The sequence below is a fragment of the Petromyzon marinus genome, chromosome 15 (genome assembly GCF_048934315.1).
Source record: "Petromyzon marinus isolate PM22_M1 ecotype Great Lakes invasive population chromosome 15, UKy_Petmar_22M1.pri1.0, whole genome shotgun sequence".
NCBI classification, from domain to species: Eukaryota; Metazoa; Chordata; class Hyperoartia; order Petromyzontiformes; family Petromyzontidae; genus Petromyzon; species Petromyzon marinus.
The window spans coordinates 11,857,108-11,884,443 of NC_133681.1; the positions used below are offsets into that span (position 1 = coordinate 11,857,108).

The following is a 27,336-nucleotide window of genomic DNA, read 5'->3' on the forward strand; positions in this document are numbered from 1 at the left end:
AAGACCAAAGAGCTCTCCAAGGATGCCAGGGACAAGATTGTAGACCTACACAAGGCTGGAATGGGCTACAAGACCATTGCCAAGCAGCTTGGTGAGAAGGTAACAACAGTTGGTTCGATTATTCGCAAATGGAAGAAACACAAAAGAACTGTCAATCTCACTGGCCTGGGGCTCCATGCAAGATCTCACCTCGTGGAGTTGCAATGATCATGAGAACGGTGAGAGATCAGCCCAGAACTACACGGGAGGATCTTGTCAATGATCTTAAGGCAGCTGGGACCATAGTCACCAAGAAAACAATTGGTAACACACTGTGCCGTGAAGGACTGAAATCCTGCAGCGCCCGCAAGGTCCCCCTGCTCAAGGAAGCACATATACATGCCCGTCTGAAGTTTGCCATTGAACATCTGAATGATTCAGAGGACAACTGGGTGAAAGTGTTGTGGTCAGATGAGACCAAAATGGAGCTCTTTGGCATCAACTATACTCGCCGTGTTTGGAGGAGGAGGACTGCTGCCTATGACCCCAAGAATACCATCCCCACCGTCAAACATGGAGGTGGAAACATTATGCTTTGGGGGTGTTTATCTGCTAAGGGGACAGGACAACTTCACCGCATCAAAGGGACGATGGACGGGGCAATGTACCGTCAAATCTTGGGTGAGAACCTCCTTCCCTCAGCCAGGGCATTGAAAATGGGTCGTGGATGGGTATTCCAGCATGACAATGACCCAAAACACACGGCGAAGGCAACGAACGAGTGGCTCAAGAAGAAGCACATTAAGGTCCTGGAGTGGCCTAGCCAGTCTCCAGACCTTAATCCCATAGAAAATATGTGGAGGGAGCTGAAGGTTCGAGTTGCCAAACGTCAGCCTCGAAACCTTAATGACTTGGAGAAGATCTGCAAAGAGGAGTGGGACAAAATCCCTCCTGAGATGTGTGCAAACCTGGTGGCCAACTACAAGAAACGTCTGACCTCTGTGATTGCCAACAAGGGTTTTGCCACCAAGTCATGTGCAGAGTGGTCAAATACTTATTTCCCTCATTAAAAGGCAAATCAATTTATACATTTTTGACATGCGTTTTTCTGGATTTTTGTTGTTGTTATTCTGTCTCTCACTGTTCAAATAAACTTACCATTAAAATTATAGACTGATTATTTATTTGTCAGTGGGCAAACGTACAAAATCAGCAGGGGATCAAATACTTTTTTCCCTCACTGTATGTCAATTGCGTTAATGCGACATTTCATAAACCGAACGTTCGTAAATCGAGGGATATCTGCCCTGTAGTTATTTCGCGTTTCTCCTGGGGTCATTCCCCATTGTGACACGAGGCTCTGTTTGTTGGGACTCGTATAGAACATGTTTTGGGACAGGACGACTCATATAATGGCGATAATATATACACACACACATGAAAAAGCAAAGTAAAAAAATGTTTGCCAAGAGTATATTTATTGAAAATTAAACAAAAATACAAGAATACACGGCGCAGCAGAAACATAGCAAGTTATACACCGACTTTACTAAAAAATATATATATATCGCGTAGCATGCTTTGGTATAGAGTTCAAAATTAGAGCTGCAATAATTTTTGAAAGCAGCTATCAGCTTCAACACGTTTAACGTTCATATGCGTGGGTGAATTAAGGCACGCCACCTTTAACCTCAGCATCACAGGTTCTTAAATGCTTTCGCTGTGCACATTTCAGTGAACATTTTGGCTAAAGTGAGTAAGTGCTCTGTTATTTACCATTAAAACAATTGTCGAGAGCCAGCCTAACATATTTCAAGACAAACCACACACACAGATCTTAATACTCAAGCAGTGTCCCCCTCTTACTCCAGTCCATTCTCTGCATCACGGTCTAGGTTTTCATGTCCCCCCAAGGTTATGCTACCAACAATCGCTGCCGCAGTAACTAAATATTAAGCCTAAGTTTACAAGGTAGGCTAATCGCAATGTGTATTTCATGCAAAAGTATACATGTGCATGCACCTCCAACAAACGAATTATATGGTTGTGTTGTTAACATGTCAAATATTTAAGGAATAATATTTATTTAGTCAAACGCATTTAATACATTTGTTTTGCATAGAAGTCAGTGCACGTTAAGGTCGTATTTTATCACGTGACTGGCATGTTAGATGAACCACATACACAACGCAGGAGCTCGCTCGTGGACTTGAGAGCATGGTTTCATTACCGAGGAGGGTGGCTGTGGACATTCATCTCCCGAACCAATTTTTTTGGCTCGCGACGACGGTGATAGCGCGATCGGAATAAAACAAGATTTGGAAGAAAAAAAAAATTATTATCACACGCAATCCAGGATCTCAATAGGATCTAACACAGCTCCTCAAACATGGCCATTGCAGCCATGAGCGAGCGACCCAAACCAGCCCTGCTTACACTCATCCTGCTTTGTGTCCAGTTTGTTGCCCTTCCCCCGCCACCTCCGATTGGCACAGTTGGCTACGTACGGCACGAAAGAAGTTCAACATACATACAAAGAGATAGATCCCCCATATAGCCTTAACCAGACTGTTGGGGCCAATGCAGTCAGCGAGCACCTATGAAGCCCGGCACGGCACACGAGGGGGTGTGTGGTCAGCACTACGCCCGGCCGCCTTTGTCTCCCTAGTGGCAATGTTTCCACACTGCACCAGACACTCATTTGAGGCTGAGTCAACCCAAGGGAGTCCTAGGACCGGTTCGGATATTCGTCACTGGTGTTGTCCGTGAGTGGTAATAGAACTCAGGTCGCCGGGGTCACTCACTCGTGCACATGCACTGCCCATTTTAGTCACAACCCCCTCCAGGATACGAGGGACTTGCCCATGTCGTGTCGGTCGTGGGGATTATTTGTCCATACTTCACCACGTTGGTCAACGTGGGTTCGTGAATTCGTGGAGCATGTTTGAATATAGTACAGTACTGTACGACAATATATTTTGCTGTACTGCCCATTTGCCGAGAGATAACGTCCCTCCACAGGGATGTGCAAGACCTGTGTTTGTGCGTGACGTATTGCCCATCTTAGACCTATCCAGGCTAAATCCTGTTAAGATTTTAGGATCTGTCAATATTGAATGCATTCCAGGTGATTTGGCCATAGTCTTACTAATAGCAGATTTAAGTAAATTTGATAAACATTCATTGAACTTCCTACAAATGTTAACGAATAACAATGTGGTAGTTTCGGTTTAAAGCTTTCGTGACTGTAAGGATTCATCTTCTTTGGTTCTTTCGGTAAAGTCACGTAGAATGAGAACAAAATAATACATTGATAAAATAAAATAACACAATAATATTCTCACTATTCTCACTGGTAGTTAATGGATTTTGCTTGAATTTTTTATATTTTATTGTTATGTGTAATCGCATGGGGAGAGCACTCCGTAGCGTGACCCGAATGGTAAACAAATAATTGTGGTACCCAGAACCAAACTTGATACGCAAGCGAAGTCACTTCCGAGAATCACAGTCATAAATGGCTGTGAAGCTGATGTCAGGAGAGGGTTTAAGCATAGTTCAAGACCGAAGACCAAGTAAGCTTATTGTGTGTTTTCAATTCAAAGTATTTACACTACAGCATGGGGTTATGGCGCATTTTTGCATACATAAGCCATAGGTCCCCAATATGGCCTACAAAGACTTATGGGGCAAGTGCTGTTAGCGAGCATGGCAGCAAAGGGTTGGTGTGACCAGTGCCACGCTTAGCCACCTTTGTCTCCCCAGTTTTGACATTCACATACCGCACCAGGTACTCATTTGAGTCGACCTATGGCAGGCCCAAGGCATGTTCGGATATCACCCGCCACTGATGTTATCTGTAACTGGGAATCGAACCCAGGAACCAGGTTTGTAGCGCAGTGTTCCAACCACGATGCCACCGCTCCCCACAGTTTTGCATGCACACAATCATACGCACTTTCACACACGCGCACACACTCAGGCAAAGTTTATCTAGGACAAGAGCCGTTATCAAGCTCCTATGAAGGCTGGCACAGCACATAAGGGGCCGGTGGAATCAGCATTATGCACACAGAGCTTTGGTTGTTCATCAGTTAAAGTTGCTCACATTGCATCAGGTATGCAGTTTATGGACAGTCAACCTAGAAGAGCCCCAGCTTGGGTTCAGAAACCAATTGCCATCGCTGATGTTCACGGACAAGATTTTAAACTAGGCAAACTGGGAATAGTAATGCCGCTCCTTACATATATTCACGTAAAAAAAACTCACCTACAAACACACCTATAAACACAACTATAGAAACATCTGTAGGTGTATCAACACACCACCTATAGATTCGCGACGCCTCAATCTGTAGTAACAATCACACATGAAGATACAACCCTGTATCGGGTGCCAGTGCATTTGTCAACAAGAGCGCAAGTTTGTAAGCGCCAGATGACAAATTAACAAAAAAAATTACAGTATTAGTTGCTAATGCACAGTTATCATTTCATCACACAATAATACAGCACTGGTGCAGTTGGAGACAGTCAAGTTGTATTCACGATATAATCCACTGAACACTAGATTACTGCATATGATGTCCATCCATATGTGCTGCATGATGCTAACGAGATGCCTTAGTCTGATACTGTTCAACTGTAATTAAAATGTTTAATTAATGCCTGCTTGAAGGTCTAACTCCCCTTGTTTGTTTTGCACACGTGAACACAAAACAATCGATTTATTGCAAATGTAGAACATTGTCCACTGATAAAACCTTAAAACCGAAGATAAAAATAAAAAAAACTACCCTCTGAAACTGACGCAATGTAACGTAATCCCATTTAATATTCACTTGATTTAATAGTCACTTTATAATTAGCTTTTCCAGGGTATTGTAAAATACTGCATTGCAATGTTTATGTAAATTGAAAACTTAAAATACGTCGATGGAGAATTGCTTTTTGGAATTCAAATCAATTTTCACATCGCCGCTTAATTGCCTCTAGCTCAGAAATAGAGTAAGAATGTAGGTATCAAAATGTCACATTTGTCTTTATCGTTAAAAAGCTACCACACTAACGGTTCAAATCATTATGCACTTTCCCTTTACAATTACATTTCCATGGATTTTATTTTTTTACCATTTGTCCAATCCGAATTCACTCCAGAGTTCCCTCATCCGCCACAATTCAAATTGTGTAGCGAGTCTATTTCACAACCTCTACGTGAGACTTTTTTTTTAAACATACGCAAAAATAATACAAACACTTGAAAATAAAGCTTATGGAGCTGAACTCCTCTTATCGGCAGCCCTATTGCCCACAACTCCTATTACCGTCTTCTCCGCATTATAGATGCTCTGGAAAGTAAGACCCATCGAAAACTCTGTGCCCAGTGTCAATCAAGTTATACAAATCTGGCCGCACGCACCGATCTGAATATAAGATGCTTTCAAATACCAGGGGGAGAGAAATGTACTATAACTGGAGAATAGTATCCACAAGATTTGTGAGGTCCACAAAAACTAATTCTCACGCCCCTATACTTAATTTCTTCCTAACACCCGTGATTATTATGCAACAAAAATTGTAGGTAAATTTGCAGATTACCCCGAAGGTGATAGCATCTGCAATGACCATCGCCCACATTTCTGCGAAATCCAGGCGTTCTGCTTAAAATGTAAGCGTAAATGATACCGTTCACTGTACTCGGCTGTGGTCACACAGGTTCTTATACGTCAGGCGGAAGACTGAAAATGTAGATGTGTTGATGCTTCTGCAAAAAAAACCTCCTTTCAGTGCATTTCACTGTTTTCAAGAACAAACAAAACAAATACACCAACAGCAGTGGCCAGGAGAATAGACGGAGTGCCTTGCGGCTGGTTGCAAGTTACACATTTTAGAGAGGGAATTTTCCTCGAATTTAACCAAAGGTCAGGGTCACAGGTAAACTGATACAGCAGCGAGCATGTGCCATTGATCAACTGTCCAGGAGTCACGACATTCAGCACTATTTGCATAGAGAGAGGCCAGGTCCCCATCATGAGTCGCCAAACTCCAAATCGAGAGGTTGTGAGCACAAATACTGGTTGGAGATCAACTCAGTCCACCATCGCTCTGGAATTTATTTATTTTAAAAACGAGCACCACTGTATGGGACGTCCACAGTTGTTTTGTTATGGGTGGACTAACCCCCGTCATTAAAATGTGGAATTTCTGACACTGGCTCAGAGCTGCTAGCAGTCGTGAGCACCACCAATGGCTCATTTAATCATAGACCCAATTGACTTTTTGTAACACAAATTCTAAAATATTATTGATATATATTTCTTCACGAGTAGCCACGTAGATTAAAAATAAGCAAAACTGCAGTTTGTTATCTTAATTTCATACTGAATGTTTTATGAGGCTGTTTTTTGAGATTTTTTTTATTTGTAATTATCAATAAAAAATGTAACAGAAATACTGCTGTGGTCAGCTGTAACCATGCCAGTGGCTCACCCGCATATCGTGAATGCAGAGACGTAAAACCATTAAGGTTTGGTCGATGATGTATTGGCTCTCACGATGACGAATAGCTCGCCGAGTAGCAGAACGGTTCGTGAGCTCACCAACTGCGCTGGCTTGCACTCGGCCGATTAATTATTCGACTTCGTGCAGTTGCGTGGTAGTCTTCGCGAGATATTAGCAGCTACAAGCAAAGGCCGTCCGCCGTCGAGAGCGTGTCAATGACACTATGACGTCATTCATAAGGTAACGTCACCGAGTGCCGGTACAATATCCACAAATTCGAAATTTTGAATATCAACAAAATCATCTCCCAGGCCTTTATTGCTAAAGAGATAGTCAATCTCAATAACTTAACCGGGTTAAGTTATTGAGATTGACCGTCTTCACCAGGTTAAGTTATAGAACGCCAAGTTGAATTATAAACATTACTTGTTTGGCCAATTAAAAGCATCTCCGTGCAGTGGTTTGGTTGCTGTTGCCGATTCATCGTGCCGAGGGTTGCGTTCCAGGTGACCGCTGGCTGGTTCACGCTGCTTTTACCTGCCGACGTAGCGCCCTCATGCCCCGTTCGTCTGCAACGCGTGACCCAGCACAAAGCCTCGTGACTTCGCATTCCGTCTTCTGCACTCCTGTCATTGTTTAGCGGAGGGGACATTGCATTCTTAAGGGTTCAAGAGGACTCTCGTAAGGCAGAAACGTATGAGTATTTTAGCTCTGTATATGCCGGAATTAAGCAAGGACTGAAGCAACTGCTTTTAGTTGACTCAGGCCATGCGTTCTCACTTTGGTGTCCACAGTTCCGCCCAGTGTCCTTATTCAGCCATGTGAGTGTTGCATTACGATGTCTCTGACAAGTTCAATGGCGTTAAATGCCCTTTATTTAATCAGGTGAGAGTTAATCATTTCTCGTTCACAAAATCACAGAGACAGCCAGAAAACCCCCAGAAATAAAACTGCATACAAATAAAAACCACACACCCAATCTGTTTCGTCAAGATGTGAATTTGAGTCCCCTGTGCTACATTGAGTAGGCCCAATAAAGTGCCAATGCAATATGTGGCTGTTTATTGTCTAAATGCATAATTGTTGCTGTGGCTATCGTATCAAATACATTTGATTTATATTGAAGGCTGCATGCAGCCTTAATTGCTTAAACATTTTTACAGAACATAGTTAACATGTCTAATCATTCCATTTCTAAGGAATATAATTTGCATTGCATGGCATTTTGCCACAAAAAAAACTCCACACTGCCCTGCAAGCCTCAACACAGTGCATCGACGTGCACAGAAGCCTCGCTGGTAATTAATGTTGCAGTAATAGGCAACGTGTTTTCTTTATGGATCTATGATAATTCAACTATGGTCACCCTATGGGGAGACAAGTCAAAGTGGAATTTCCACACCAGTGACTTAAGTATCCTAACAGAGATGAGCCTTGCCCAATGCTAATTTGAGCGGGGTGGGGGATACAAAAATGGAAATTTCATTAATTAAATCAGGGCTTAATTTCACCCGGAGCCGTTTGGGGCTGAGCTACAGAAAATATTAACCTGCCACCTCCCACCCCCCCCCCCCACCATCCCCGGGAACAGGATCCAGGGAGGGTGGGGGGGAAGGCGTTTGGGGGTTGGTCGGGGAATTGTTACAGCGGAGACAACAGCATCGCTGTCGTCGCAGTCAAGTAGTCATTGCACAAGGGTCGATTTCCAGGAGGTGACGCGGTACCGTGCGAGCGAGCGAGCGAGTGGGCGGGGCGGGCGGGCAAGCCATCACTCTTCGCCCGTGAGCTGCAGCGCTCGCATGCGCTTGAGGCTGTAGGAGCTGAGCGCCAGGCCCAGCAGGCTGAGCAGCAAGGCGGCACGGTTGGTGCGGGTTTCGGCGTGCCCGCACGCCAGCTCCTGTGCCGACTGGGTCTGCAGCTGGACAGGGCACACGAGGCCGCACATAGAGGCAACGTTCCCCTATCGCCTCCACGAGAAGGAGCTCGAGAGAGCCCCTCTACATGGGATTTTGGCCTACTCTTTCACGATGGTTTTTTTTTTTATCAGTAGTGAAGACCTTAAATCAATTGAAACGTGAAGTAAATAAAATGCACATTTTCTTTGGTTCTTTCGGTAAAGTCACGTAGAATGAGAATAAAATAATAAATTGATATCAATTTATTAAAATAATAAATTGATATCAATTTATTATTTTATTCTGATATCAATTTATTATTTTATTCTCATTCTACGTGACTTTACCGAAAGAACCAAAGAAAATGTGCATTTTATTTACTTCACGTTTCAATTGAATTAAGGTCTTCACTACTGAAAAAAAAACATCGTGAAAGAGTAGGCCAAAATCCCATGTAGAGATATCAATTTATTATTTTATTCTCATTCTACGTGACTTTACCGAAAGAACCAAAGAAGATGAATCATTGCAGTCACGAAAGCTTTAAATCGAAATTTAAAATGCACATTGATCTGGATGAATATTTTAAAAATCGATTTAATTTGCAGTAATTTTTTATTTTATGGTATGGTCATAAAAGCACTTACATTAATATTGACCAAACAATTAGTCCAATTGCCCATTCATAAAACTGCCAAGGAGGGAAATATTATTGAGGGTTAATGAGATGCAATATTGTTCAATCCATGAGGAGCATTGGAGTCTAAAGAACAATTTCTATATTTGCCATTTATTCTTGGACCATAACTTGTGAACTTTGAGGGAAAATATTAAGTTACAAGGGTTTAATTGTTAGAGTTATTAAAAACCAAAAACACCTCACAAAAGACATGTTCATCATTTAGTAAATGTGGCCAGCATCAGGCATGCCCCCACAACCTTTATCTCCCCATTGATGATATTTACGAATATGCTGCACCTGTTAATCATATACGGCTGAGTTGACTTTTGAGAGGCCTTGGACATGAACCAGTCACGCATTGCCAACGGTATCAGGCACGTTCAGGAATTGAATGCAAGTTGAATTCAAGTTTTCTAGTGCAATGCATTAACCCTTAAAACACTCCTCCCCACAATAGACATACAAAGACAAAAAGCTCCAATTACAGCCTTAACAGACTGTTGAAACAAGTGCAGTTAGCGAGCACCTATAAAGGTTGACACTACACGCGAGAGGGTTGGTGGCCATCACTCCGCCCGGTCATCTTTGTCTCCCCAGTGGCGATGTTTACGCACCAGGTACTTATTTAAGGCTGAGTCGACCTAGGAGATGCCCAGGACTAATTTAGATAATCATAACTGGTGTTGGCCGTGAGCGGGAATCCAATCCTGGTCGCCGGGTTCATAGTGCAGTGCGCTAACCACTACACTACCGCTACATTACACATACACACACACACATGCAGCTACATATGCACACGTGTACAAAAAGCATGGATACACTATATCCAAGTACTGTGGCATATTGATAACAACTACCTGTTCATGGCGATGTGGCAAACGAAAGGGATTTTTCATTAGCGTCCATCATTTAAGAATACTAGCAGAGAGTAATGGTTAGCATACTGGACTTGCAATGGTGGTGTAAAGCGTGGGTACTCCAACCTCTTTCCAAACGTCTGACCAGCGTGGAAGAGTAGACCAAAATACACTTTAGATGCAGAGATGCCTCTAGTGGAAGCCCTTCAGCCAGGAGTGGCGTCGTAGGCAAGTGATTTCAGAGCTTCACCTTTTCCTTCATAGTGATTTAAGTTAGAGGTTGCCTGCCCCATTGGCATGTTACCTTTGAGCGGATTAATAATCATTTCAACTTGGAACGGGAACAGTGTCAGTATTCGCTCACTAGCTGCCTTCCCACAGACCAGCGGGAACAGCAGCTGCAGGGCGAGCAGGCTCCAACAAGTGCTCAAGCTCTGCGGTACTCTCGATATCAAGGCGCTATCAGCCAATACACGAGTCTCTTACATGTGCGAGGAAACCAGAGCACCCGGAGAAATTCGCGCGTGCGAGGGGGTATCACTGTATCCCACTACTGATGGAACAGGTGGGGGTCCACATTTTCTGCTGTACTGCCTCGGAACTGGCACCTCGACGCCCACTGGGAAGGGAGTTCCGCAACTTTTGTGCGATCCACCGACCACTCGCCTCCACCGTGCTATATTACGGGCCAGCTAAATTTGTCGATGTATTAAAAAAACAACAGTCGTGGTTACCTGAAGCAGGCGAAAGTAGCCGGGGGTCAAACGGCTGAACCGCTTTACCATCGCAGGCGCAGGTGCAGCAAGGCTTGGATCACAGCGTCCCTCTCACCCACTCCGCGTTTCTCGTCTGCTGGTCTAAATGAACGTGGGGAGATTGTTACATATTACGCGATCGGGCTGATCGTCATGCCGCCTCGAATGCCAGCAATTGTTTCCCGTAAGACAGTTACAGTAAAGGATGATGATGATGATGCCGTATTTTTGTTGTATGTATGCGACACATTATCGCTTTATCATGGAACACCGCACGGTGTAGTAATGGCAATCGTTGAATAACAATGACACAAATGTGTGATGCAATGTCCAACCAATTGAGTATAGTATTTATATACAGCACTGTTATAGCATACTGATGTTATATCGTAAAAACATAAAGGTAACAACAACACAGTCATGATGAAAATGCCATCAATTACATTTACACTACATGCCAGGTACCATTGAAAACGACGAACGTGAGCACCCTGCTACCTCCACTCACCTCCAAGCGAGCCCACGAGTTGTTATTGCTTCTGCCCCCCCACCCGCCCGCCACAGATATGACGGTGATCCGTGTTACCCCCTTTGCCCCCCACCCCCCTGCTCTCTCTCTCTGAGCCACGGATGGGGGGACACTTGGCACGTCGGTGTCTATTTAAGAGGCAGGGGACCCGGGGACGATGCGTCCCTCCCCTCCCACCAGGCTGCCCAGACCAGTGCGAACCAAGCCTCCCCGGTCTCCTTTTGAACACTGGCAACTCCCTACAACGCCGGCCTCGTGTGTGCGTGTGTTTTTAGCACACTGTTGCATAAAGCCACGTGGGGTGGATGGGAGCAGTGGGGTAGGGGGGAGCAAGTTTAGAAATGTGTGTGTGTGTGATTTTGATTGGTGTATTCACAATCTTTTAGCACGACAATGAACAAAAGGCGCATGGGAGAAAGTTGATAGATGCGTGATGTGGATTTGCAGTGGGGAGCACGGGGTGGCGTGGCATCTGTCAGTTGTCTCGGTCAGTCAGCCTACAACACCTGGGACTCTTCCCGTGACCTGCCAGCAGCGAGCCTTTGACACGTCATGTGGCCTCAAGGTGCACCTAGCCTGGCACAAGTGCCGTGGTGGTGACTTCACCACCGCTCAAAAGTGAGCAGTGGTTGTTGTTGTAGATTTGCGTATTCACAAGCTTTTAGTACAACACTGAATAACGACATGGTGGAACAAAGCTTAGAAATGTGTATGTGTGTACGTTATGTTGATGTGGTACTGGTGTTCTTAGTGCGCTGCACTAAGAGCCCAGAGACTCGTGTTCGATTCCAGCTCACTCCCAACACCAGTGACGTTTATTTGAACCGGTCCTGGTCTTCCCCTGGGTCGACTCAGCCTCAAAATGAGTATCCGGTGCCGTGTGTAAACATCACCACGAGAGAGACAAAGGCAGCCAGGCGTGGTCCTCGCCACACACCCCGTCGTTGTGTTGTGGCACACTGCAGAGGCGCTTGCTGACTTTCCCAAAAAGTCCGTTAATACATTTATTTTGTTGATCTGTATATTCACAAGCTTATTGTGCATGTGCCTACGTCTATTTCACGTTAGTTGTGCATAGGCATTCTGAAAGTGGCTCTCATTCCTGGTTCCGATTTGGCGGCGATGCACTCACGCCACATTCCCATGGCAAAGTACGAATAATCACATGAGAGGAGCCCCTGTTGTGATCTTACGGAAGCACCCCCAAGTGGTGCAGACCCACCAGGTCGTGCCCAGTTGGATGATGATGATGACCATGATAATAAACATTATTTAGAGTGATGATGATTGGAATTATTACATTGACCTCGGTTGGGACTTTAACTCAAGATCTCACAATTGAAAGCCTTATCCTTATGGATAATATTGGTCGCAAAAGCCTACGCGTTAAATTGAAAGGCCTTTTGCTCATCCACCAAATCTCTATATATACATACACACGCATGCAGCACGTGTATTGTACCTTACATAGTATTTTCAATGTCTCAGTAAAACTTTGAATTATGTATGTAATAAAATGCACACATTAAAAATACCGATTTTAAAAAATTGCGAGAAATTACATTTTGATTTAAAGCTTTCGTGACTGCAGTAATTCAAATGTTCCTTGCCGTTGGCTTTCACACCTGATGATGACCGTTTGTGTTATGGTCGAAACGTCGTGAGAATGTTTTATTGTTTTATATATATTTGATTACTTTATTGTTTCCCTTCAACGTGAATTTGCAAGAAATTGTCATATAGCAGTGTGTGGGAAAGTGCGCCCCCTACTGCGCAGAGATGAAAAGGCCAATCGAAGTGTTTATGGAGAGGAACCTGAAAAAATATCTTTCGTAGTTGTTCTCTGTGAGACTGAGAGATACTCTGTAACATTGTCTAATGGATTATTCGTCTTCTGACATGATGCCAATCGCAAAATTGTAATAAACTGGGGGGGGGGGGGAGGAAAAACTATTTAACAAATAAGAAAAATATATGTACAACTCTATGTATGTTATGTCATGCCAAATTTTAGCAATTAATAAGAGCCAAACATAGGTATTACAATTTCTATACGCACATGTTTCTGTTTTATTATTGCGCAAGTTGTTTGTAATATATTCTTCAATATAATAAAAGTATTCACGTTAAGCCTCTGCCTTTGCCCTGCGTCCAATCTGATAATATACAAAGTGTGCTGCGCACATGTTTATGCATTCATATTAATGAATTCCTGCATGCCCATACATGTGTGTCTGTGTGCCTGGTTGACTTAGCCTTAATAAGTATCTATTGTATTGTGGGAGCATCAGCATTGCGTGGACAAAGTTAACTAAGTGTAGCGTCGATCGTAATAGGTGTTCACTCACAACAGTTGACCCTCTGGTTTATGAGGCTAAACGGACAGATCGTTGTCCTTGCGTATGTTTTTACAGTTTTCTGCCTGTATCGATACACTCATACAAACAAGAGCACTAATACAACACTCACTATCCAATTCTCTATCCGTCTCCGCGTGTCTGTCATCCTGTCAGCCTCTTCAAAACAAATGTCACAATGTGCCATCACGCACCACCGAACTGCCACATTTCATTTACATCGAAGCAAAGCAAGTGCCGTGCCATTACGGATAGAATCGACAGAACATATTTGAGAACGCACTGCATATATACAGTGCTGTATGGAATGGATGCTATTTGGATGGCTGGGTAGACCAGTGATTGGTGTCCTCATCATTAAGCCACTTTGTATGGCGTTTTTTTGTATTCCAGCAGCAACTCAGTAACTTTTATGGGTAATTGTCAAAACGGAATGTCTCCTCTAAAGTGAATGTTAAAGACTTCTGTGACATTACTTTTCACGAGAGAAGACAAGTGTGGTGGTCTCGTAGCACAAATCTCACATTTTAACCATTACCGTATTCACAGAATGATTGACAATGAAATACCATGACATTAGTCCCTTTTTTTAAATATAGCAATCCAAATTTCTTGAGATGTTTTAATCAAATGAAGCATCTCCTTGATAAAAAAAAAGATGTCAATTAATGAATAGTATAGGTGCAGAAAAACTGATTGACATATCTGACAGACCGTAAATGTGACTGCTGCCGTATCATGTATAACAGAGTTGTTTACTTTTACTATCAGTGTACTACTCTCCTCTGCAATTTGTCAGTGGCTTTTAAAAGTAACCTCAAAGAACTGAATTGTGCAGCGCTTGTGCAAAACAGCCATCACGCAACCCACAGAGGTCATTCCAGTAAAATGCAAGTCAGTCACAAGATCTGTTCAGATTTTCTAAGCAGTGTGAGTTGTAAGCATTTGCATCAGTCTGCATTTTCCTGCCTGGCAGAGGACAGTAACATTTTCGTTTTATGTAACAACGATGATCATAATTGTAATAATGTTTAGTTTTACGTAGCATCGTCCATACAAATTTCATCTCACAATCGCTCAAGAACCACGGACAAGTTGGAAGGCAGCCAGTTGGTGAGAAGACGCCAACAAATATCCAAGTTCTTCATTCCTCTATACATGAAGATGTTTTCAGGCAATAGATGTTTATACACGTGGGGGGGGGGGGGGAAAACCGGAGCACCCGAGGCAAACAACTCCTTCCTCGACATTCCGGGTGTATTTGGCCATAGGTCACAGTACGTGAGATCATGACGCATTAACCACTGCGAGCTCATGCACAAGAGCTGCTCGAAGCACAAGGCAAATATAGGAAAGCACATGCCGATGTCAACAAATGGAGTGTGCAGTGCGTAGCGGGAAGAGAACAGTATGTCGCGGTAAGGAGAGAGAGGGCAAATTCCCTGCCGAGAATATATTTGAAATACACAGCCCCATAGCCCGTGCGTGTCAGAGGCTGTTTGGTCAACTTGCATTTGGACGCAATTTTACACATTTTAGCTGAGGCCTTTAATGTCTTTGAAAAAACACAAACTGAACCATTCATCTCCATGGCTCAAGGAGCAGTGTCTTGTGGTTGCTGTCAAGAGAGGCCAGCTGAAGACATTAGGAAGGGCCGCGTATCATTGATTGCGTGTGTGTGTTCTACATCAATGTATAGACTCTGCTTAATGCAAGGTATTGCAAAATGAATAAAGATGCTTTGCTCTCTGACTTATTCAGGGGAGCAGTAAAAAAACATAATGTAGTTAACCAAAAATACACTCATTGAAAATGTAGTGCTGTAACCTAAACATTTATTTAAAAGTCCGAAATGGACTTACTGTTTTATCAATAACAGCAGCATAGCTTTTGCCTTTCAAATCAATAAAATAATATATTTTTAAAAAACACACATCTAGAAAAAGCAACTTACAGTATTTAAAAACAAAGTGCCTGTAGGTTAACCACCCCATCAGGGGACAGGAAACAAAGCAGAGGGAAAATAAGTGTCCTGTTACCAGCTCAGGGAACGTGCATTTGATGATGTTGGGTGCTTTTTGTCTATCCGTGAATGTCAACAATTGTTCACATTTAACTCTGTGACAGATACATTTTGCACCAGCTGTTATAGTTCGTAATGTTTCGTTTACTGCTCTACCTCTATCATGGACTAATATTTTAGTGCAGTGCCTCAAAGAATTGTGATGATTGATTAGCTCTTACAGTAGTTCTGTTCATTAGCGGCCTGCCCTGTAGTTGTCTCCAGACTGTAAACAGGTCAGAGACGTTCTCATTTGGAAACGCTCACTGGTTTGCAGATAAACCCACAGGTTAATTTAATTAGAACGCTCATTAAGATTCCACAGTCTCACCTACATCAAACACACACACGCACATGCAACCCGAAAAGAAGGTGCCATGGGCCCTTGGCTTGAACGCAGTCCACCTGTTTGTGCCGTAAGCTACACTGTCCATGATAAACAGATACAAACGTGGCCCAAGTTTGGTTCATATCGGCGCATGACAAGGCTACGAGCCTCGTGCCAAATGAGTGTCACTCTGCTGGGAGCCATGGCCCAGTTGAAACGGTGCCCGCATTTCAGAGCTGATTTGGCGACTGTGACCATCAGCCAGCCTTGCTCTGAGAGAGTGACCGCGTTAACGCTGCTCTGCTGACGGTGAACTTTGAGGCTCACACAGCTCTACGTAAGTGGATTATTGTTGTCACAATACCGTCCAAAATGCCTTCAGCACTGGGAACATGAGGCTGTGTTTTTTTAAAATCATCAGTATCAGTGTGTTTCTGACACCTAAGCGAGATGTACAGTTGTGGAGACGCGTGACAGGGGAAGGAGTTGTATGCATGTTGAACTTCTTTCACACCTTACGTAGCCAACCGCGCCAAACGGAGGTTGGGGAAAAGCGGAGGCACATGCTTAGAGTCAAGGACTTTGGTGAGTGAACATCGCGTCAAGTCCAGAAGGCCAACTCATACATTGGGAGTTGGAGGGTAGCAAGGCACGGTGCTTTGAGTCGTATTTAGAACAACGTCAATTGGTCTGGTCAACACCATATACACATGTTCCGTCTCTGATGGATGATCTCATACATAGGTGTGCAGATTTCCACATTTCTGTCCTGTTGTTTTGGTTATCAACAATGGAAAACCATCAAGATGGCAATCATAGGCAACGGCGGCCACAGAATGTTCATCCTTAACATCTTTAGAGTATCATACGTACAGTATATATAAATATAGTCACCCTTCCCCTCAATACCACTCCGTCACTCTCCTGTCCCCTCAGCCTGACATACAACACATCCACACCAGCTCCTAAAACTGCATCACCATAGCCATCCACAACACAATCCATCATAACCCCTCTATCCATAACCTAACCTCTCCACCTGTGAGTACTAGTCCCACCCACCCCCCATCAGCCCAAATCAATACAACACACACATCGTACACCACGCACACACATCCCACACCACCCAACACCACACACATCGCACACCACTCCACACAACAACACAGACACACAACAACAACCGTCAATTTCCACGGAGTGACGGTGATGTCGCCCCGACACATGTGCCAGGCTAAATGCACTTTAAGACCACGTCAAGTGTTAAGGCTCGCTGGCAGGAGGTCATGGGACAGAACCAGGTGCCAGGAGTTGACTGAGATGACTGGCAGATGCACCACCTATGCCCCCATTTGTGCAATTGACCCTTTCCCGTTTGGAGATGACTGCAAGTTGGAGGGTGAGTCCCATTCACCGCTGAATCTCGGAACGCACAAGTGGTTCAGCGTTAATTTTATTTAGAGAGGCACATCCCCATTGTTTTTAAAGACATTGTACTCACCAGAGACAACTGTAGCAACACGACCACACTCGATGATAGATGGCTCCAAACTGTGTCATACGCCTGCCCACATGGCCTTGTGGGAGCCTCGGTACCGAAAAAGGTAGAACTGATGACGTACTTCATCGGAATGGGAAAGGGTTAAAGAGTGATTTGTGATTGCTGGCTGAGGCAGATTCCATCTCCTCAGCAACCCATGACGAACGCTCATCCTTTCAGCACCACACGGTTCTCCAAACCTCCGAGCGAAGGCTGCAGTAAGCCTCCTCATTCCCCAATGTGGGATGATGTAGATGGTGGGAGTGGGCCTGTCCGAGCACCTCCTCTATCAGCAAGAGTCTTTGGGGAGGTTTGGACTGTGTTACCAAAACAGCCATTGAAGCTGCATGAGCCACATTTCTGAACCTCACGTATTTCCCCTCGGCATCAGGATGAGAGGGGGATGCTGCCAACCCCAAGTGCAAGCGATGATGAAGTTCTCGCTTGAAAGTTTAATCAGCTAGCTGAGACCAGGCCACTGTGGATTTGAATGGGGTCTTAGGTGGACACCCACCACCGCAGTCGAAGAATGGTAGGCGCATTTTACAGATGACAAGTCGATGGTCAGTGGGCAGATCAGCTCCGTGGTAGGTCAAGGACATGGGCCTGCATCTGCTGTTCCATCACTACCATATGCTGTACTGTCTCCAACTGCATGGAGGGATGCTCTGGCTGTCCAGATTATCACCCTATCTGTTTTGAAATTGAGTATGTATCTCTTGCAATTGTGTTTTTTATATGGATACTCAGACAATGTAGACGGTGGGAGTGCCCAATAAGTATGAAAAAAAAAATACTCGGCAAAACATCCCCAGCAGGATCCACTTGAAAAGAGAATCTCCTGAGTAGATAAATAATCAACAAGGAAGACCAATCACGCTTATGCATGGCTTCTGTAATGCTTTCAAAATGTGTTTGTCCTCAGAAGTACATACAGCACAGCGTTGTATTAGCAAAATCACATGATGTATCACATTATTGACAAGTTGTAGGCAACTCTCTAATACTTTTCCCTGGTTTCCTCTAGGATTAGTCTGTAAAAGCAACGCAACAAAATACTAACATTTAAACTACATTGGATGATCTCTTTACGACAGTTATCATGGCACCACTTTACAGACGAACAGAGAGACAGACGGACAGACAGACGAACAAAGATAACGCATTGTCGCTTTGGAGCTTAGTTGTAAAGCATTAAAATAGAAGTCTAACCTGTTGACGCTGGTAAAATCAGTGGCATCAATGCAGCCTTACACTATTTTTGAAAAATAGTCAAATAATTGGAGGTCGCAGCATAGTTTGTTTGCATGTTGATATTATGCATGGACACCGCGAACTCTTGTTACACATGAGTTGCTCTGAGCGGCAGATGACTTTAATAACGATAGAATAAACTGTACCTCGTGTCGAATGGTCTGGGACGGCACCATGGATTACGTCTTCTTTTTGTTGACTGTGGCCTGAAAAGTCTCTGTTTTGCGGTCACAAAATAGTTTAAAATGTTGCCGTAGCTTTATAATAAATGTTTATTATGTTACGTCTTGGCCAGCCAATCGAAGTTAATGTAGTAGCTAAGAAGATGAGACATGTAGCCCTCGACATGGTTGTCACGATGCACTGATTCATTGATTAAAATTAAGTGGCGAGGTTCAAGAGCCACGCATGGAATGATCCTTTAAAATAATCAATCTTCATACAATAGACGTACATTGTATGTAATATGTTAATGCGATTCCTGCATTTACGTAAAGCACTGTATACCTAAATTTATATATCTATATTATACACGTGTAAAACAAATATTAAAAAAAAATAGTGACACTGAATGGCAGCAATTCATAGGATTGCTTGGGAGGCGTTGATTGTTACACCGTTAGTCTGAATAGTTGTGATTTTACGATTCAAATGCCTGTGTGTACTTGGGTTCACGACTGATTTGGTCACAATGATAAACTTCTCCCGTAGCTGCCCTCAACCTCATGCACGGGACAGAGCGCACGTTGCTTATCACACAGACCCGATACATCCTGCTCACAAGACAAAATATTTAAAATGTAAAAAGAGAATAAGACAGGTTTACGCTCGCTTATCTGGCTAGCGTTATGTAACGCATTGTTCTTAGTGTGGGTCCTTTCTGACGACTGACCTTAAGTCCGGTCAATATGGCTTGTTGCATGTGAGGCAAATACCCACCCATAGACACAGACACGGAATGTTCCACTGCTCACTGGGGCCACCTCTGATGATGTGCTTGACTATGAACGTGATGAGCGGACAATAAACTAAACATTTTTTTTATTTTACCAGGTAAGGCCCACTGAGCTATACAACTCTTATTCAGAAGCAACCTGGCCACAAATGATGGGCTTATCACCTGGAAATGTATAGCAGCCAACTACTCTAAACGCGTGTTTCTAAATATACGGGCGTCAGGGTTCGGGATGAAACCCATGACAATGAGTGCATTGCAAATATTTCTTAAGGTTGTGATTTACCTAGATGTGCCTCAAGACAGAGTTGCAAGTCTCAACAAAGATCAAAGACTACACATTGGCAAATAATAAAGCACTTTGCTGTATTTGTAATTCAGTGCAATATACATAGCCAGTTGATAGGCCACGAAGGTTAATTTATTGTTAACACTGTGTATTTTACTTTGTGAATCGATGGTAACACGTTGTACAAGCTGACTAAGCTCATCTCTTGCAAAAATAAGACTTTTGAAACAAATAAGATAGGAAGATTATTGTTTTTTTATTATTATTATCTTCATGGCATTTACTATCAATTGGCCTTTGACACCAACGCAAATTGCCTACTCTTGCGAATGAAGCCCATCGACTCAAGAGTGAATGCACGCCTGGCATTAATGGAACGGGAGTGCATCGGCTGCAACAGTGGAAGTGCATGTATGGATCTGCCGCCAGTAGATTTGGCACGGTACCACAACCCTGGCTCAGGCCTTCCGAAGCTGCCTGATACCAGCCCCCTCAGGGCATCAGTACGTGCCAAGCCAGACAGAGGGGTGTCAGTCTGGTTTAATCTTACCGAGCCAGCCAGGCGAACCAGCCAGCAAACCTGTCTGCTGTCATTAGTGCACCTGATCTGACTGGTAGTAATCTGCGGAAGTTAATGAACGCATCGGGGTTTCCATGCACGTGAATACATTTTGCGTGTATGTATTGGCAGGTAATAGGCAGCCAACCAGCCTCGAAGTCGGCACGCTTAGTTACAGAGTGTGATTTTTCACACACAGCAGTGAGGGTTCGAGTGGGTCCGTTCGCCTGGTGATTTCGGGATTTGGCAGTGTCAACTGTTGATGTCTCCTGCCCAATAAGTATGGCTTCAGATGTGCTAATCCATCGCGTGTCATTGTTATAAGCCAATCTCACGACTTGAAATAATGTAGTGAAATCCTGTACCAGAAAGTTTAAAATGTGAATAATAATTAACGTCATAATTTACTGCCCCTTATCAATCCACTAAGGAATAAAGGCTTCCCCCAAAACCGTGTAAATCATGACGGTTGTTTGCCTACTCTGGCCAGTGCCTGTTGGTGAAGGGCAGACCCAGGTATTGGTGCATAGTGCAGTTCACTAACCAGTCTGACGCCACACCAACAGTGAATTACACCTTTTGATGTGTAACGGTGGTATCCAGGATCGCATTCAAAGGAAGAGTAAATAGCAAGTGTTCCTATTTAGGCAGTGTGTCCCGACTATGCAACATGAGTTTGAAGCTTCGTTATTGAAAAACACACACACAGAAATTACTTTAGAGCAGGGGTGTCCAAACTACGGCTCACGGGCCAACTACGGCCCACCATCCATTTTTAATTGGCCCGTATCAAAGTCTAAAAATATAATGGACTATGGCCCACTGTATTGCACATCTTAGTTTATAAACTAGGTGGCGCTATTGTCTTGAACAAGGCAGCGTCTCCACAAAGCAAGCAATCGAAGAAAAAAATTGCTCAGGGTCACCAGAAATGCCGGAACCGAAGAGACGCAAGATTGCAAGCGAGTGCAGAAAATTTCAGACCCGGTGGAAAAATGTATATTTTTTTCATAGAAACCAAGGGTTAGTGTGTTTGTTTGATTTGTAATGAGAGTGTTGCCGTGATGAAAGAGTACAATGTACGACGGCATTATTAAACGAAACATCAGACCTTCACGTCCTACACTGGCGGTGAGCGAAAAGAGAAGGTAAAGCAAATGGCAAGCTAGCCTGCTAACGCAGAAGCAGGTTTTTTCCCGTGCTAACAAAGCTTAAGAAAATGCAACAATAGCCAGTTATAAGTAGCTCGACTCATTGCCCTACACGGGAAACCTTTCTCAGATGGTGACTTCATCAAACAGTGCCTCACTAAAGTCGTGGGAATAATGTGCCCGGAGAAAATGCAGGATTTCAACGATGTTAGTATGTCCAGAAATACGGTTGTGCGGCGAATTGAAGACTTGTCGGCTAACTTAAAACAGCAAGTGTCAGATAAAGCTTGTGCTTTCGATTTTTACTCGATTGCATGTGATGAGAGCACAGATGCCACGGACACTTCACAGCTGTAAAAAAAATTGCGGGGAGTTGATGATAATTTTTGCATTATGGAGGAACTACTCGATCTTCGGAGTCTAAAGGGGGACAACAACTGGGAAGGACGTGTTTGAAGCTGTGTCAGATGCAATTGACCAGGCTGGACTTAAATGGGACAAGCTGTGTGGAATTACAACGGATGGGGCTCCAGCAATGACAGGCGAGCGCAAAGGAACGGCCTCTATGGTGAGTGCCAAGGTGCGGGAGAGCAGAGGTGAGGCTGTCAAAATGCACTGTATCATCCACCAAGAAGCCCTCTGTGCCAAGATAATCCAGCTTGGCGATGTGATGAACACAGTTGTGAAAACTTTCAACATAATTCGTGCACGAGGGCTTTACCACAGAGAATTTCAAGCGTTCCTCTCTGATGTCGATGCTGAATACGGGGACCTACTCTACCATTCTCAAGTGCGCTGGCTCAGTCGCGGCTCCGTGCTGCAGCGGTTTTATTCCCTGAGATCAAATATCGACAAGTTTTTGAAAGAAAAGGGCAGACCTCTCCATGAGATCAGTGACCCTTTATGGTTGGCAGACCTGGCTTTTTTAGTTGATCTCACTGATCATCTCAACACCCTGAACAAGAGACTACAAGGCAAAGAGCAGCTGGTGCCACAGCTGTATGCGCACATGAAAGCATTCCGTGCAAAGCTCCGTCTCTTCGAGTCACAACTGCGCAACTTCAATGTAGCGCACTTCCCCACGCTGACCGAAATCAAACGCGCATTTCCAAATGCCAAGCTCTCTGCAAAAATGGGAGAATATGTGTCTGTGATCACATCTCTCATAACAGAATTCAGTCAGCGCTTCCAAGATTTTTCTGTCATTGAGAAGGAAATCACACTGTTTGCGGCTCCGTTTTCAATGGATGCAAAAGAAGTGGAGGAGAGTCTGCAATTAGAACTGATCAAAATTCAGTGTGATGATTCTCTGAAGAATCAGCATCAGCTTCTCTCCCTACCTGACTTCTACCAGAGCTTCGAAAAGGCCAAGTTTCCTCTGATGAGACGCCACGCAAAACGAATGATGAGTCTGTTCGGCTCAACATACATCTGTGAGCAGACATTGTCTCTGTTAACGCTGAACAAAAGCAGACTGAGAACCAGAACGACCGACAGCCATCTCCGTGACGTCCTTCGCATCTCAACCACCAAACTTACTCCTCCTGACCTGCCAGCTATCCTTCACACCAAAGCGCAGCATCACTGCTCCCACTGAGCGCAACATTCTTCCCATTACAGGTGAGTTAAAAATATACACACAATTTTCATTTGTTAATACGCCCAATTACTTCATAAGTTCAGTCCATTAAAGTTGATGACAATTTTTTTACAAACGTTAGTTTATGTGTTAACAAGCCCAATAATTTGTTTGTGTAATAAGCTTGAAATATCCACATCCCCTATTTCTCTTCTTGTCTCTCCCTTCATACAGGACAATGAAGGGGGATCAGCACCCTAAGAACCAATCTGAGGCTGTCACTGAGAGAATGACCTGCCAACATTTTTGTAAAAAATAAAATGAAAATCTACTAATGGAGAGCTATGATGGAGGCTTTTTTTCTTCAAACATGTTCAATTATCAAACGTAATTTACCTGCATTTGATTGATTTTACCAATATTAGTGCATGAGAAGTGAGGCAGTATGACCCACGTCTAGCGAGTGGCCCAGTTCTTCGTATATTTTTCTGTATGTGGCCCTCGGGAAAAAAAAACAGTTTGGACACCCCTGCTTTAGAGAGTACCTTCATAGCACTATGTTGACATCACTGCATTTATATACTCATATGTATGGGTAATATCCCAAAAAGATACGGCCTAAACTATATTGAACATGTCCTATGGGTAATAAAGTATATCTATAAATGTTTCTACATTGTTCCAAGGGCAAAGATACAGCCTTTGCAATTTCATTCTTAAGTCATTGCTCGCAAATGGACTTCTACTAGAGGAAGCTCTCGAGAGCCTCTCTAAAGGGTATTTGGCCTACTCTTCCATGCTAGACAGACATCTTGAAAGAGGTGTTCTTTACTTCCTCATATATATACTCTATCAGCCTAATGGCTTTCCAGACTTGTGTTCATCAGCAAAATGTCTCACAGGTGCCGGATTGTGATCGTTTCAAATAGAGCCAAGCTGGCAAGGAAGCCAGCTTGGCTCTATTTGAGTTAGGGGGTCAAACTGCACAGGGAAACGTGCTCGGAAACTTGCAAAAGCTCTGCAGAGGTACATGACAAGTATGTTAAGACTCACATACGCACGAATCCTAATATTCACATAGCACGGTGTTACAGTTTTTTTTATTTACATTAATAACATTGAAATATTGCCTAAGAAACATCTAGATCTGGGCAGTGTCAAAGCGTGTTACGTTTTTATCGGTATTGGTTTCAGAAAACTTACGTTTTCACGAATGCATGTGAAGCATCCTAAGCTGGAGGTAAGCATGGACGAACATCAAAATTTTTGGGCAATGCAATACATAGCGTATGCACGCCTTTAAAAGTTCAAAGAACCTTTGAAAAATATTTTCGCTGGACGGCAGTGCAGTGGGATACAGCCCTACGAAATTGATTGGACAGCTGCTAGAACCAGATCGTGGACAGGCATGCTGACAGCATAGCTGGCGAGTGTGCAGGCGGTGTAACTGCACCGGGCCACACAGGCAAGGGATCGGACTATCAGGGGACGGATTACGAAGAGGGGGGAAATTGAATAGCAGAAGCCCATGTTATTCCCTGCACTCGGACTCACGTCAACCCGCAACTACGCAACTGCATACTCTCACGCCACTCAGCCACCCCATCTTTACATTGTACACTCGGTATGTGTTTATATTACAAGCACTCAGTGTAGCCTTGTCCCATTGTGTAATAGGGATATTGATCCCTGCTCCCACCCCGTTACTGACTGCTATTATTAGGCCGGTAAACACCAGTGCTTCATGCCACGGAGGAGCCAAAAATAATGTTTCCAAAAACAAAAGCCGTAATAGGATCGTGAAGGTATCACTGCTAAGCTAAAGCTTAGAAATGTGGGTGGTAATTGAAAATGTAGGCGTTTGACCAACCGCAGACTGCTTTAATCTCTCATGGCATGAATCATTAAAATCAACCCGATTTTTGTGGGGGTTCAACTTGAATTTGAGCGTCAAAGGAACACTCCAAAATGTGTTTAGAATAAAAATAATAATAGGGTTTTTCCCCTCTTTTCTGGCAACAAAACTGAAACCTTTTTACGAGGATTCATGTCTGCATTAACCACAATACCTGCAGTCAAAATGCAAACAAAAACACACTATGATAATAGTAAGGGGAAAAACCCTATTATTACATTTTGGTACTGGCAAAGGAGGTCTAATGATGTGTTTAGAATGTTTGATATTATTTGAAAACACTCATATCTCATAGCAATCCACCAGTGTAGGCAATGCACGAAAGTTAAAATGTAACCCAACACGTGGGGCAAGTGAATGGGGCTTACTATGATCCCTTCCAAGTTTAATCCGTATGAAATTGTAATTAACGTCTATGTCACGTAAATACACGTGACTAGAATAACATTGCAGAGGCTGACAAATGTAACGTTACGTAGCAATTTAACAACCCCTGTAATAGTTGACAATTTATTGTAAATATTATTCTTACGAAAACGCATATTGTTGAAAATAATATCAGTGAGACAGTGGTGCAGCATTCACACCGTGAAATGACGAATAATACAACGTAAAAGTACAAGATAATAGTTAAAGTAAACGAATAATAATTGACAGCTATTTGACAAAGCCACTTCTTAGAGGCATATTCACGCTTTCACATATTGACTGCACCACGCTTGTCCAGGGCACATTGGTTAAAGGGACTGCCCGGGTCTGGTTTAGATGTTAATACACGAGCCATGGCTAGGAATCTAACTCAGCTGTCATCGCGCGGCGCGCTATCCACTAACGTCACCGCTCCCCCAAACGTGACAGCAGATAACAGAAATTAATCAACAATATGAATAACTATTTTACAACGCGAAGAGCACGAATAAAACAAGTATGTTGCAGTACGGTACTCAAACATAACTTTTTTTAAAAAAAGTAGCCAATCTTGACAAAAGAGTAATTGACTAAAAATAAATCGCAGTCAAATTTCAGTCAATTAACCCAATAAGACCACTGAACGAACTCGAGAAAACCCACGACTTATCAGTTGTACCAATTCGAGGCACAATTAAAGGTACGGCGAGTGCAGCAGTTGACAACGGATTCAATTTGCTACCATTGAACGGCACGTCCGTTTGGTTTTGACACATTCCTTGACCACGCGAACGACCGGACGTGCAACGTAACAAACTCACCACTCGGGCAGGGAACGGGGGGGACACACTACAAAACGATAGCTCTATCAACTAACTTGCTGAGTGTACTGAGGTGCCTGACAACATAAGGCGACGGCGGCACCAACAGCAGCAGAGACGTTTTTAAAGTTGGCTCGGGAAACTTTGGCCACAGCCATTGCCCCAAGCTCAGCAGCGTGTGGCATGGCTCACTGCGAAGCTGTAGGGGTTGCCCGTCAAACCTATCACCCACGCAAGTCTCCGCAGGAGCTTTGCTTATCACCACTCGGCTGCTAATTGGTTAGAAGTTTATACTGCAACGCGGTGATTGTGTTCCGTCTCGCGAATGGTGTGTGTTGTTGTTTTAACTGCGTCCCTGTCTGCAAAGCGTTTCAACAACCCCCACCTAATTCTCCGTATCCAAATGGACTGTTCCGAAATGTTGTTCTTTCATAACCTTACACTTTGGCCCAGTTCCAGAGCCCTGTCTGCCTGTTATTAATTGTTTTTTTGTCTGTGTGATTTGAACAATATCGGTAATAATTCGAATGTGCCCATTCGTAGCACATCTGTTAAAACGGCCTTTTTTTTAAGTCCGTATCAAATTCACGGCGTGCGTCTCTGGGATCGCGCGTTACAGGGAACTCTGTTGCAAATAGGGGCCGTCCATAAATGACGTCACGCGATTTTTGACGATTTTTGACCCCCCCCCCCCTTCGTCACACGGCGTCACAAAAAGTCAGACCCCCCCTCAAATATGACGTCACAAAGCTCTGCCCCCCCCCCCCAAAAAAAACATGATTCAAATCGATTTAAAGCTTTCGTGACTGCAGGGATTCATATTCTTGGTTATTTCGGTAAAGTCACATAGAAGGGAAACAATAAAATAATAAAAATATAAAAGAATACAATTATCAGGTGATGACACCTGATGATGATTG

The 27,336-nt window shown here is 43.6% G+C and overlaps 1 long non-coding RNA gene across 1 annotated transcript; it reads right to left on the reverse strand.

Moving 5' to 3' along the window:
- Positions 1–1,440: 1,440 nt before the first annotated feature.
- Positions 1,441–27,004, reverse strand: LOC116942662 (uncharacterized). The gene is made up of 3 exons (XR_004402829.2): positions 26,417–27,004; positions 10,649–10,771; positions 1,441–8,398 (listed from the first exon to the last, which is right to left on the reverse strand). It is a non-coding gene; the product is annotated as an uncharacterized LOC116942662 (long non-coding RNA).
- Between the last annotated feature and the right edge of the window lie 332 nt (positions 27,005–27,336).